Raw genomic sequence first — 11409 nt, 5'->3', positions numbered from 1 at the left:
TGTGTGACCCGAGGACCCAGCGGTGTGGCCTCAGGCTGGTGGCAGCACCTGTGCAGCCAGCCCCACCCACACTCCTCTGTCCGCGCATCCCCGGTGCACAGCACGGAGTGTCCAGACGTGAGGACCCCCCACCGGCTGCCCGGACCCTCAGACAGAGTGGGCCTTCCGAAGCTGCCCTCCAGTGTTGCCCCCCACACTGGCAATGCCCGTCAAGCGTGGCCCTGCGTGGGGCGACAGGCACAGAAGAGCCCCTGCCCCAGGCCGCCCGTGTGCCCACTTGCCTACACAGATGGCAGCCAGGCAAGGACCACAAGGCACTTGCACCCTGTCCTGGCCTCGAGGGGCCTTGCGGGGCCGCATGGCGGGCAGAGCTGAGCTGTCGTGCGGGTGCTGTACACACGGTTGATGACCCTGCCCCGTCCTCCTTCCCCTGTCTCGTGTCCAGGAAGTTGAGCACATTCGACTGTATCACCCAGAACAGCAGAAAAAAGCAATTGGAGAGCAGCAGTGCACGTGGAGGAAGGACTTCACCAGGTACTGCTGTCCCTCGGCCTCAAGTCTGTCAAGGGCTGGGGACCCCACAGCCACTGTCCTTTGCTTCTCTCCTGGTATGGCCCTAGGACTCTGTGATGTGTGTGCACCTGTCTCTGTGTGAGGCTGCGTGTGTGTCTGTGTGGTGTGTGTGGTGTGTGTTGTATGTGTGGTGTGTGAGGTTATGTGTGTGGCTATAGCAGTTTGCTGTGTGGTCACAGGGAAGACTGAACACTTCTCCTGGGACTGGGGACAGCAAGAGTGTGCCCTCCCACCACTTTTGATGTTGCACTAACCTTCCAGCCAGCACAACAGAGCAGGAAAAATGAAGGCATACAGAACACAAAGTAAAACTATGCTTATTTTCAGGCAATAAAATCCTGAAAAATAAATTTGAAAACTAGTTGAAATAATACATTAGATTAATAAGGTGCAGGGCATAATATCATGATACAACACTTAGTCATTTCTATACACTGGCAATGAAAAATCTAAGTTCTATTTAAAAGCTGTTCTATTCATAATATTACCAAAAGAATAAATTTAACAGCATTGGTGGAAATATATACCCTCAAAGCTGTAAACCATGGCTAAGAGAAGTTGAAGACAGTCTATTAAATGGAAAGATCTACAGTATTGTTAAGGAGCAGTTTTCCCCTAAACTGATCTACAGACTAACCAGGATCCTTACTGAACCCTCGCAGCGCCTTTTCTTAGTGGAAATCACAAGCTGATCCTAACGTGTGTATGGAAATTCAGAGCATCTAGACAATATACCAGCCAAAACAATTTTGAAAAAGAACAAAATTGAAGAACTTACACAACCAGACATCCAATTTTACTACAAAGCTATGGCAATAAAGACAGTGTGATACTGACATAAAAATGGACCTACAGACAAGTGGAACAGAATAGAGGTCCAGACTTAAACCTTTCATTTATGGTCGATCAATTTTAAACAAGGATATCAAGATAATTGGATGGGGAGAAATGACAGCTTCAACAAATGGGACTGTCTACAAAGGTCTGTTTGTATATCGTCCATAGTACCAAATTGGCTTATAAATAAATGAGTATTCATAAATTATGCAAATAAGCCAGGTGCTTTTCAAATGCACAGGACTTAGTAATATTTTGGCAGATGATACTGGTCTAATATTGGTTTGATGGGAATGGCCAGGTCTTCAGCTAAATATGCATATATTTAACTTTAAGTTTCTTACTTTTATGATGCTTTCCTGGCATGAAAATTTAGCCTGGGATGATGGCTATATTTGTCTGATGTCTCATGAAATTTTCCAGGCATAATTGTTAAGAATGAATAAATTGGGTAGATGTGGCTAGGGAAAAAGTTTGTAAATAAATTTTTGATAATGGTTATATTTTGTAATATGTTTACTTGGGGAGGTTTCTCAAATATTTTAAGTAAATATACCCTTAGAGTTTTACTAAGTGAAGTTAAATGATGAATATTCATTGCATATATAGATATTACCCAATTAAGATAATTCTAAAACAGTAATTGAACATTAATTGAATAAGAGTTTAGACTCATATATTTTTGACTTCTTATTTCAAAGAAACAAAAGTTATCTGAGTCTGTTAGTGACCCATGACTCTGTTTAGTGAAGTACCTCAAACCTTTTAACATCTTTGGCAGGTTTTCCTGGGATCAAAATCCTAAATTAAATCTTTTTGACCTAAAATTAACTTTGGGATTTTCCAGTTGGACCCCAGAAGAGCATCAAAGAATGTATATCTCTTCTTGTGGAGATATTAAACTATTAGGCTAATTTGGTAAATCATACAGGAAGCATTGCCAAATAAAAATGATATGTAACTTAGTCATATTTGTGTAAATGTGTTATTAAAATGTATTCCAAAAATATGTGATTCTGAAAATTCTAATGTGTTGTGTTATGTGCTATCAGTCATTATGATTACTATGTTAAACTGTTATATGCCACAGAAATACCTAAATTTTCTTGCCAATTGTAAACTCTCATTAGACTTTTGACCATGGCTGTTCTGGGTTTCCACAGTTATTATTTTAAATTCTTTGATGGAAGCATTTTCAATCAGCTATAGTCCAAAATTGTTAATCAAGATTGAGAAAAACAATCTTGATTACATGAAACTAAGTAATTGATAAGAATACTGCTTTTATGCCTTTATTTAAAATGTTGGTTCTTTACCTAAATGTTTTCCAGAGCCAAGGAAATTTTCTTTCATAAGCTCTGTATAGTCTGCAAGAATTTTGTAAAGTATCCTTTTGTGAACAAAGATGAAAGCTTTTGCTTTTTCTCCCTACTTGATTCCCTCAAAATTCCAGAAGTATTTGTGAATATCCTTATCTTTATTTATATAAGTTCAATAAAAATATGCTGTCTCTTTACAAGCAGGATACAATTGGAAACACTGGCCATATTGCCAAGGATTTGACTGAAGTGTCATATTTAAGAATATGCACAAAATGCCAGTGTTCCCAGCCTTACAGTGAATGAGTAAAAATTGTCACTTCCTGGCAGGTCCGAGAACCTTAAGACTATAAGTAAAACCTAAAGCCTGCCTTGGTTTGGCTTCCTCCTCTCAAGAAGTTCTAAAATCCAAGATTCCTGTATGATCAACGTGGACAGAGAAAATCATGCTTCTAAGGAAAACTAAAGCATACCTGCTAGTAGATTGAAGCCCTGTGCACTGAGTTCAAGTCCTTGTATCTACCTGTGGCCTGGAATGGATCCTAAATCCCCTGATTTCCTCCAATATTTGGCTACAACTAAATCCTGCTAAAGTCCCCAGGATCTTGCCCACCAGCAAAGCAGGGATACTCCAGGGCCATTCATGGAACACGACCCCTATCCAGATTAACCAACTAAGAGAATTAAATATTCAGATTGGAGAGGAGTTAGATATGAAGATTGGAGGTGTGGGTGACACTGGGGCTATGCTGTCTATCCTTAGCCCCGACACACTGTCTCTGTGCCCTCCCTGGGGTTCTGAATTCATCTAGATGGTTGGAGTGGCCAACGAATCTATGACAGTTCCTAAATCTCAACCTATCCTCCAACTAGGACCCCTCGTGACAGCCCCCATACATCTCCTGGACAGGGACTTCTTAAAAACCTACCAGGCCCATACTTCCTTCTCCCAACTAGGGGAAATAACGCTTGAGTTATTTTCACCAGGAGACTTTGCCACACAACGGCTTTTACCCAAATTCCCATCTATTCAGTTAGCCTCGCCACCACTACCCACCCTGCTCCGTAAGAGCTACGTGGGAGTCTGGGCACAATCCAACACCGACGACAACCCTCAGGTTGTGAAGATGACAGTTGTGTACACTCCCCAGGACGCGATTCACCCCAGGAGTCGACCCCAGTGAAGAAGCGAGATGGGGAAGGTTTCTGCGGTCCTGCGTTGGACGAGGTTCTGCTTGGGATGACCGTGTGGTCAGAAACCTTTCCCATGCCGTGAACAGAGCTGCCGAAGCCACCAGGGCGCAGCGGCGGTTCCCAGATGCCCTCGCGGGTTGTCGCAGCCCCGCTGCCAGGTGACATCGCTGCCGCTGCCCACACTCCCGCCGCACCTGGGTCACGTGACAAACCTAAGATCTTGTGGCAGCGACGCTCTGACACACGCGTCTTCAGAAAGCCTCCCGGCCCTGGTCCGACGCACTGGACTCAATTTCCCGTCCTCAGCTGTTTCCAGGTCCTGTCCGTGTCCCACCCCTTGGGCCCTAATGAGTCTCCTGGCATCCGGGCTGGGCTCGGAGTCCTCCCCACCCTGCCTCAGCCGTTCTCACAGGCCTCTGCCGGAGGCCCCCGACCGCGCCGGCCAACTCTCCACAGCCGACCCACAGCGGACGCCACCCAGAACCGATCCGTATTTCACAGGCTCTTGGGCGCTTCCCAGGCACATGGCTCATGGCCCTTCCCGGCCCCCTCTGCTGCCGCTGGGGTCCCCCGTGGACTAGGGGGACTAGGCCGGCTGCAGCCGCTGCTCCGGACGGGTCCGGCTCAGAGGCAGAATGTGGACAAATTTGTGCCTGAAAGCCCATCCTTCAAGACGGACCCCAAGCAACTGCAGGGTCTGATTTTAACATGGAGTCCCAAGGCCATTTGCTGACTAGAGGCCGCGTCCGCTCTGTGCCCACACCGCACTCAGAAACCTGAGCCTAAGATCAGCTTTAGCATGTCTGGAGCTCAGCTGCATTAAGCAATTAGAACTCAGCTGCACTGACCAATCAGACTCAGCCACACTGACCAATCACACTCAACTGCATTAACCAATCAGACTCAGCTGCATTGAGCAATAAGAAATAAGTCATACTGACCAATCAGACTCAGCTGCATTGACCAATCAGGACTCAGCTGAAAGGACAAATCAGGACTCAGCTCCATTGACCAATCGAACTGACCAATCATATTCAGCCACAATGACTAATCAGACGCAGCCACTTTGAGCAATCAGACTCAGCCACTTTGACCAATCAGGACTCAGCCGCACAGACCAATCAGATTCAGCTACGTTGACCAATCACATTCAGCCACACATACTACTCAGGAATCAGCCACACTGACCAATAAGATTCAGCCACACTGACTAATCACGACACAGCTGCATTGAGCAATCAGACTCAGCCGGATTGACCAATCAGGTTCAGCCGCACTGACCAATCAGATTCAGCTACACTGACTAATCAGGACTCAGATGCATTGAGCAATCAGACTGAGCCGGATGGACTAATAAGGTTCAGCTGCACTGACCAATCAGATTCAGCCACACTGACTAGTCAGGACTCAGCGACACTGACCAATCAGATTCAGCCACACTGATTACTCTGACTCAGCCTCATGGAGCAATCAGACTGAGCGACGTTGACCAATCAAGACGCAGCCACGTTGACCAATGAGATTCAGACACACTGACTAGTCAGGACCCAGCCACACTGACCAATCAGATTCAGCAACACTAACTAATCAGGACTGAGTCGCGTTGAGCAATCAGACTCAGCCACATTGACCAATAAGGACTTAGCCACACTGACCGATGACATTCAGCCACACTGACCAATCAGAATTGAGCCGCACTGACCAATCAGACTCAGCCACGCTGACAGAGCACACTCGGCCAATTTGACCTGTCAGAAGTAAGCCCAATTGTCCAATCAGACTCAGCCACACTGACCCATCAGGGCTCAGCCTCATTGACCAATCAGGACTCAGCCACCCTAACCAATCAGGTTTAGCTGCATTGACCAATCAGACTCAGCTGCATTGAGCAATTAGAAGTAACCCACAGCGACCAGCAGACTCAGCTGCATTGACTAATCAGACTCATCTGTATTGACCATCAGACTCAGCCACACGGACCAATCACCACTCAGCTTCACCAATCAGACTCAGCTGCATTATCCAATCAGACTCAGCCGCAATGACCAATGAGGACTCAGCCTCACTGACCAATCAGACTCAGCCGCAATGACCAATGAGACTAAGCCACGTTTACCAATCAGGACTCAGGCACACTGACCAATGACACTCAGCCAAATTTACCAATCAGACTCAGCTGCCCTGGCCAGTCAGAACTCAGCTGCACTGCCCAATCAGATTCAGCTGCACTGACCAATGAGACTCAGCTGCATTGACCAATATTACTCAGCTGCACGGACCTATCAGGTTTCAGTTTCACCAATCAGACTCAGCTGCATTAACCAGTCAGACTCAGCTGCATTATCCAATCAGACTCAGCTGCACTGACCAATGAGGACTCAGCCACACTGACCAATCAGGACTCACCAGCACTGACCAATCAGATTGAGCCACACTGACTGATCAGACTCAGCAGTACTGAGCAATCAGATTCAACGACACTTACTACTCAGGACTCCGCAACACTGTCCAATCAGATTTAGCCACTCTAACTAATCGGGACTAAGCCACAATGACGAATCAGACTCAGCCACATTGACCAATCAGGATTCAGCAGCGCTGACCAATTAGATTCAGCCATATTGTCCATTCAGGATTCAGCCACAGTGACCAATAAGATTCAGCCGCATTAGTCAATCAGGTTCAGCTGCACTGACCAATCAGATTCAACCACACTGACTAATCAGACACATCTGCATTGAGCATTCAGACTCAGCCACGTTGAGCAATCAGGACTCAGCAGCACTGAACAATCAGTTTGAGCCACACTGACTAGTCAGGATTCAGCCTCCCTGACCAATCAGATTCAGCCACACTCACTAGTCAGGACTCATCGACACTGACCAATCAGGTTCAGTCAAACTGACTAATCAGACGCAGCCGCATTTACCATTCAGACTCAGCCACGTTGACCAATGAGGACTCAGCAGCACTGACCAATCAGATTCAGCCACACTCAGTAGTCCGGACTCAGTCACAATGAACAATCAGATTAAGCGAAATTCACTGATCAGACGCAGCCACGTTGACCAACCAGGACTCATCCAATGTGACTAATCAGATTCAGCAACACTAACTAATCAGACGCAGCCGCATTGTGCATTCAGACTCAGCCATGTTGATCAATGAGTACTCGGCAGCACGGACCAATCAGATTTAGCCACACTGACTAGTCAGGACTCAGCCACACTGACCAATGAGATACAGCAACACTGACTAAACAGACGCAGCCGCATTGAGCATTCAGACTCACCACGTTCACCAATGAGGAGTCAGCACCACTCACCAATCAGATTCAGCCACACTGAGTAGTCAGGACTCAGCCACACTGACCAATCACATTCAGCCACACTAAATAATCAGACTCTGCCGCATTGAGCACTCAGACTCAGCCACGTTGACCAATCAGGACTCACCGCACTCACCAGTCAGATTCACCCAAACTGACTAGTCAAGACTCAGGCACACTGACCAATCAGATTCAGCCACACTAAATAATCAGACTCTGCCGCATTGAGCACTCAGACTCAGCCACGTTGACCAATGAGGACTCACCCGCACTCACCAATCAGATTCAGCCACACTTACCAATCAGATTCAGCCACACTGACTCATCAGGTTCAGCCGCACTCACGAATCAGATTCAGCCACACTGACTAGTCACGACTCAACTACACTGACAAATCAGATTCAGCTGCATTGAGCAATCAGACTCAGCCACGTTGACCAATGAGGACTCACCCGCACTCACCAATCAGATTCAGCCACACTGAGTAATCAGACGTAGCCGCACTGAGCATACAGACTGAGCCACGTTGACCATTGAGGACTGAGCAGTACTGACCAATCAGATTCAGCCACACTGACTAGTCAGGACTCAGCCACACCTACCAATCAATTCAGCCACACTGACTAATCAGACGCAGCCACATTGAGCTTTCAGACTCAGCCTCTTTGACCAATCAGAACTCAGCAGCACTGACCAATCAGACTTAGCCAAATTGACGAATCAGCTTCAGCCTCACAGGCCAATCAGGACTCAGCCAAATAAACCAATCAGACTCAGCTGAATTAGCCAACCTGACTCAGACGCATGGAGCGTTCAGACTCAGCCACGTTGACCAATGAGGACTCAGTCTCACAGACCATTTAGAACTCCTTCGCAGTGACCAATCAGATTCAGCCACACTGACCAATCAGATTCAGCCACACTGACGAATCAGACACAGCCCCATTGAGCACGCAGACTCAGCCACGTTAACCAATGAGGACTCGGCAGCACTGAGCAATCAGATTCAGCCACACAGAGTAGTCAGGACTCAGCCACACCGACCAATCAGATTCAGCCACACAGAGTAGTCAGGACTCAGCCACACCGACCAATCAGATTCAGCCACACTGACTAATCTGACGCAGCCGCATTGAGCACTCAGACTCAGCCACGTTGACCAATGAGGACTCCGCAGCCCTGACCAATCAGAATCAGCCACATTTACTTGTCAGGACTGAGCCACACTGACAAATGAGATTCAACGACACTCACTAATCAGATGCAGCCACGTTGACCAATCAGGACTCATCTAAATTGACCAATCTGATTCAGCTACACTGACTTATCAGGACTCATCCAAATTGACCAATCAAACACAGCCACATTGAGCATTCAGACTCACCCACATTGACCAATGAGGACTGAGAAGCACTGTCCAATGAGATTCAGCCACACTGACTAGTCAGGACTCAGTCACACCGACCTATCAGATTCTGCCACACTGATTAATGAGACGAAGCCATATTCAGTATTCAGATTCAGCTACGTTGACCAATGAGGAGTCAGCAGCGCTGACCAATCAGATTCAGCCACACTGACCAATCAGAATCAGCCACACTGACTAATCAGACGCAGCCGCATTGAGCATGCAGACTCAGCCACGTTAACCAATGAGGACTCGGCATCACTGACCAATCAGATTCAGACACACTTACTTGTCAGGACTCAGCCGCACTGACCAATCAGATTCAGCCACTCTCACTAATGAGATGCAGCTGCATTGAGCACTCAGCCTCAGCCACGTTGACCAATGAGGACTGAGCATCACTGACCAATCAGATTCAGCCACATTGACTAGTCAGGACTCAGCTATACCGACCAATCAGATTCAGCCACACTGACTAATGAGACGCAGCCGCATTCAGCATTCAGACTCAGTCACGTTGACCAATGAGGACTCAGCAGCACTGACCAATCAGATTCAGCCACACTGACTACTCAGGACTCAGCCACACTGACTAATAAGACACAGCCGCATTAAGCATTCAGACTCAGCCACGTTCACCAAGATGGAGTTGGCATCACTGACCAATCAGATTCGGCCACAGTGACTAATCAGAGGCAGCCGCACTGAACATTCAGACTCGCCACGTTAACCAATGAGGACTCGGCAGCACTGACCAATCAGATTCAGCCACACTGACCAATCAGATTCACCCTCACTGAATAATCAGACGCAGCCGCATTGAGCATTCAGAGTCAGCCACCTTGACCAATGAGGACTCAGCAGCACTGACCAATCAGATTCAGCCACACTTAGTAGTCAGGACTCAGCCACACTGACCAATGAGCTTCAACCACATTGACCAATCAGGATGCAGCCACACTGACCAATCAGACTCAGCTGCACTGATCAATCCGACCAAGCCAGTGAATCCCTGCTTTGTATAATGAACCTGATCGGAGCCTGGGTGGGAACTTCTGCTGTGTGACCTGAGCCTTCCCTGTGCTCTAGGAACGGCCACCCTATCACACGGAATGCGGGGTCTCTGGAATGAGTCTCTTTCCTCCAAACTCCTTTTTAGGGAACTTCTGTTCCCGACACGCAGGGGTCCCACAGGTTTTCCCCCAGCTGTCCATACCCGCAGGCCCGCCCAGCCCCGCTCTTCACCCTCCCCAGGCCTCCCGCTCAGGCTGCAGCTCATCCTTGCCCGGGCTGCACGGGAGCTACTGGAGCCCTGAGGGCACGGAACTCTCTCGCTCCGCAGTGGGCTGCACGGTAGCGGTGCCCGGCAGAGGCTGCTCAGCTCCCGCTCATCAAAGGGCCCATCCTCTGGCCCCCTGGGACACTAGGGAGCCAACACACTCCAGCTGAGTATCCTTGCTCAAGGCCAGGGACCCTGAGTCCCCACTGGGACCCCTGCTGGTGGCCTTTTGAGATGCAGCTTGAAAGCTGCCAGCTGTGCCAGCTTCCTCTGCCACGTGGCGTCCCTGCCTGCAACCCGCACAGCTCCCCACTGCCTCCTGCCGGTGTCCTTGGCTGGACTTTGGAACGTCCCAGGGGCCACTTCCCCTTGTTCCCCTCTGCTACTTCCCACCAGGACCCTGCTTGGCCAGGCCGGCGCTCTAGCATAGGTAGCTTCCTCTCCAGGGGCCTAGGCATCTTGAGGCTGGCAGGCGTCAGGCCAGCTCGCAGTCCCAGCACGTGGGGGGCTGTTGGCCTGCTGTGAGCCTACTGCATGTACTCTGAGCCTTTCAATGTTGAGGGTCAGCTGTCTGCCCTGCTGCCAGCCAATTCTCACTAAGTCCCCGCCTGCCAGGGTCAGAGGCCCCCACGTGTGTCTCGAGCGTCTCCTGAGTTTGGCTTTTGTGTCCCTGATGGATTTTGAGGTGCTTCGCAAGGTGCTCACAAGTGCTCACAAGCAGGAGCTTTGATCGCTGCCATATTGCCTCAGCTCCCCGACCCCCAGCAGCTGCCCACTCCAAATAAAATGATGGGGCATGTTGGGGAGACCCAGGAACACAGGCAGGGCTGGAACCAGGCAGGCGAGGTGCTGAGCTGGGTGGTCTGTGCCCAAAACATGAACTAGGTCGAGAGACCCCTGTTGTGGCATCTGGCTGCTCGATCCCCACGTGGCTCCAGTGAGAGGGCCCTGACACTGCCGCTTGAGGACAGAGCCTGCCCTGGGCCAGGACCCTGGGAGGGGCTCAGCAGGCCCGAGGCTGCGGGACGCCAAACCCCAGGGCCAGGGGCCAGGTGTGCTGTGGGCTGGGTGGTGTCCGATGGGCTGGTCCTGCCTTGGCTCTGCGGAGAGGGAGGGTGTGAATGGTGCTGCCTCTCCAGGGAGAGGCTGAACAGACGTCCAGGCGTTGCTGTGGCCAAGCATGACCGACCGCCCACTGCCAGCAGCCCCAGGCCACCTGGAATGAAACTCCAAACCCCGGAGCCCCCTGGTGGGGGAGGGGGGTGAACGCTGAGGGAGGAGTCAGACCATGCAGAAGGGACAGAGAGGGGCCTGCAGGGCCTGGGGGGCGAGGAGAAGCCCCTTAGCCCCTGCACAGTCCCATATCTGTGGATTGGGCACAGGGAGCTGCCCAGGAGCCCTGTGTCCCCGAGACTCCTGCACCCCACAGCCACACCCCACCCCGCTGCCAAGTCAGCGTCCTGACACCCTC

At 49.7% G+C, this 11409-nt stretch overlaps 1 long non-coding RNA gene across 2 annotated transcripts in view; it reads right to left on the bottom strand.

Moving 5' to 3' along the window:
- LOC138401135 (uncharacterized) overlaps nt 1–11409 on the bottom strand; it is a 101052-nt gene that overhangs the window by 78337 nt on the left and 11306 nt on the right. The window lies entirely within an intron of this gene.

Source organism: Eulemur rufifrons, chromosome 20, assembly GCF_041146395.1.
Source record: "Eulemur rufifrons isolate Redbay chromosome 20, OSU_ERuf_1, whole genome shotgun sequence".
NCBI lineage: Eukaryota > Metazoa > Chordata > Mammalia > Primates > Lemuridae > Eulemur > Eulemur rufifrons.
Note: the sequence above shows the minus strand (reverse complement) of the source record. Positions and strands in the feature narration are given on the sequence as shown.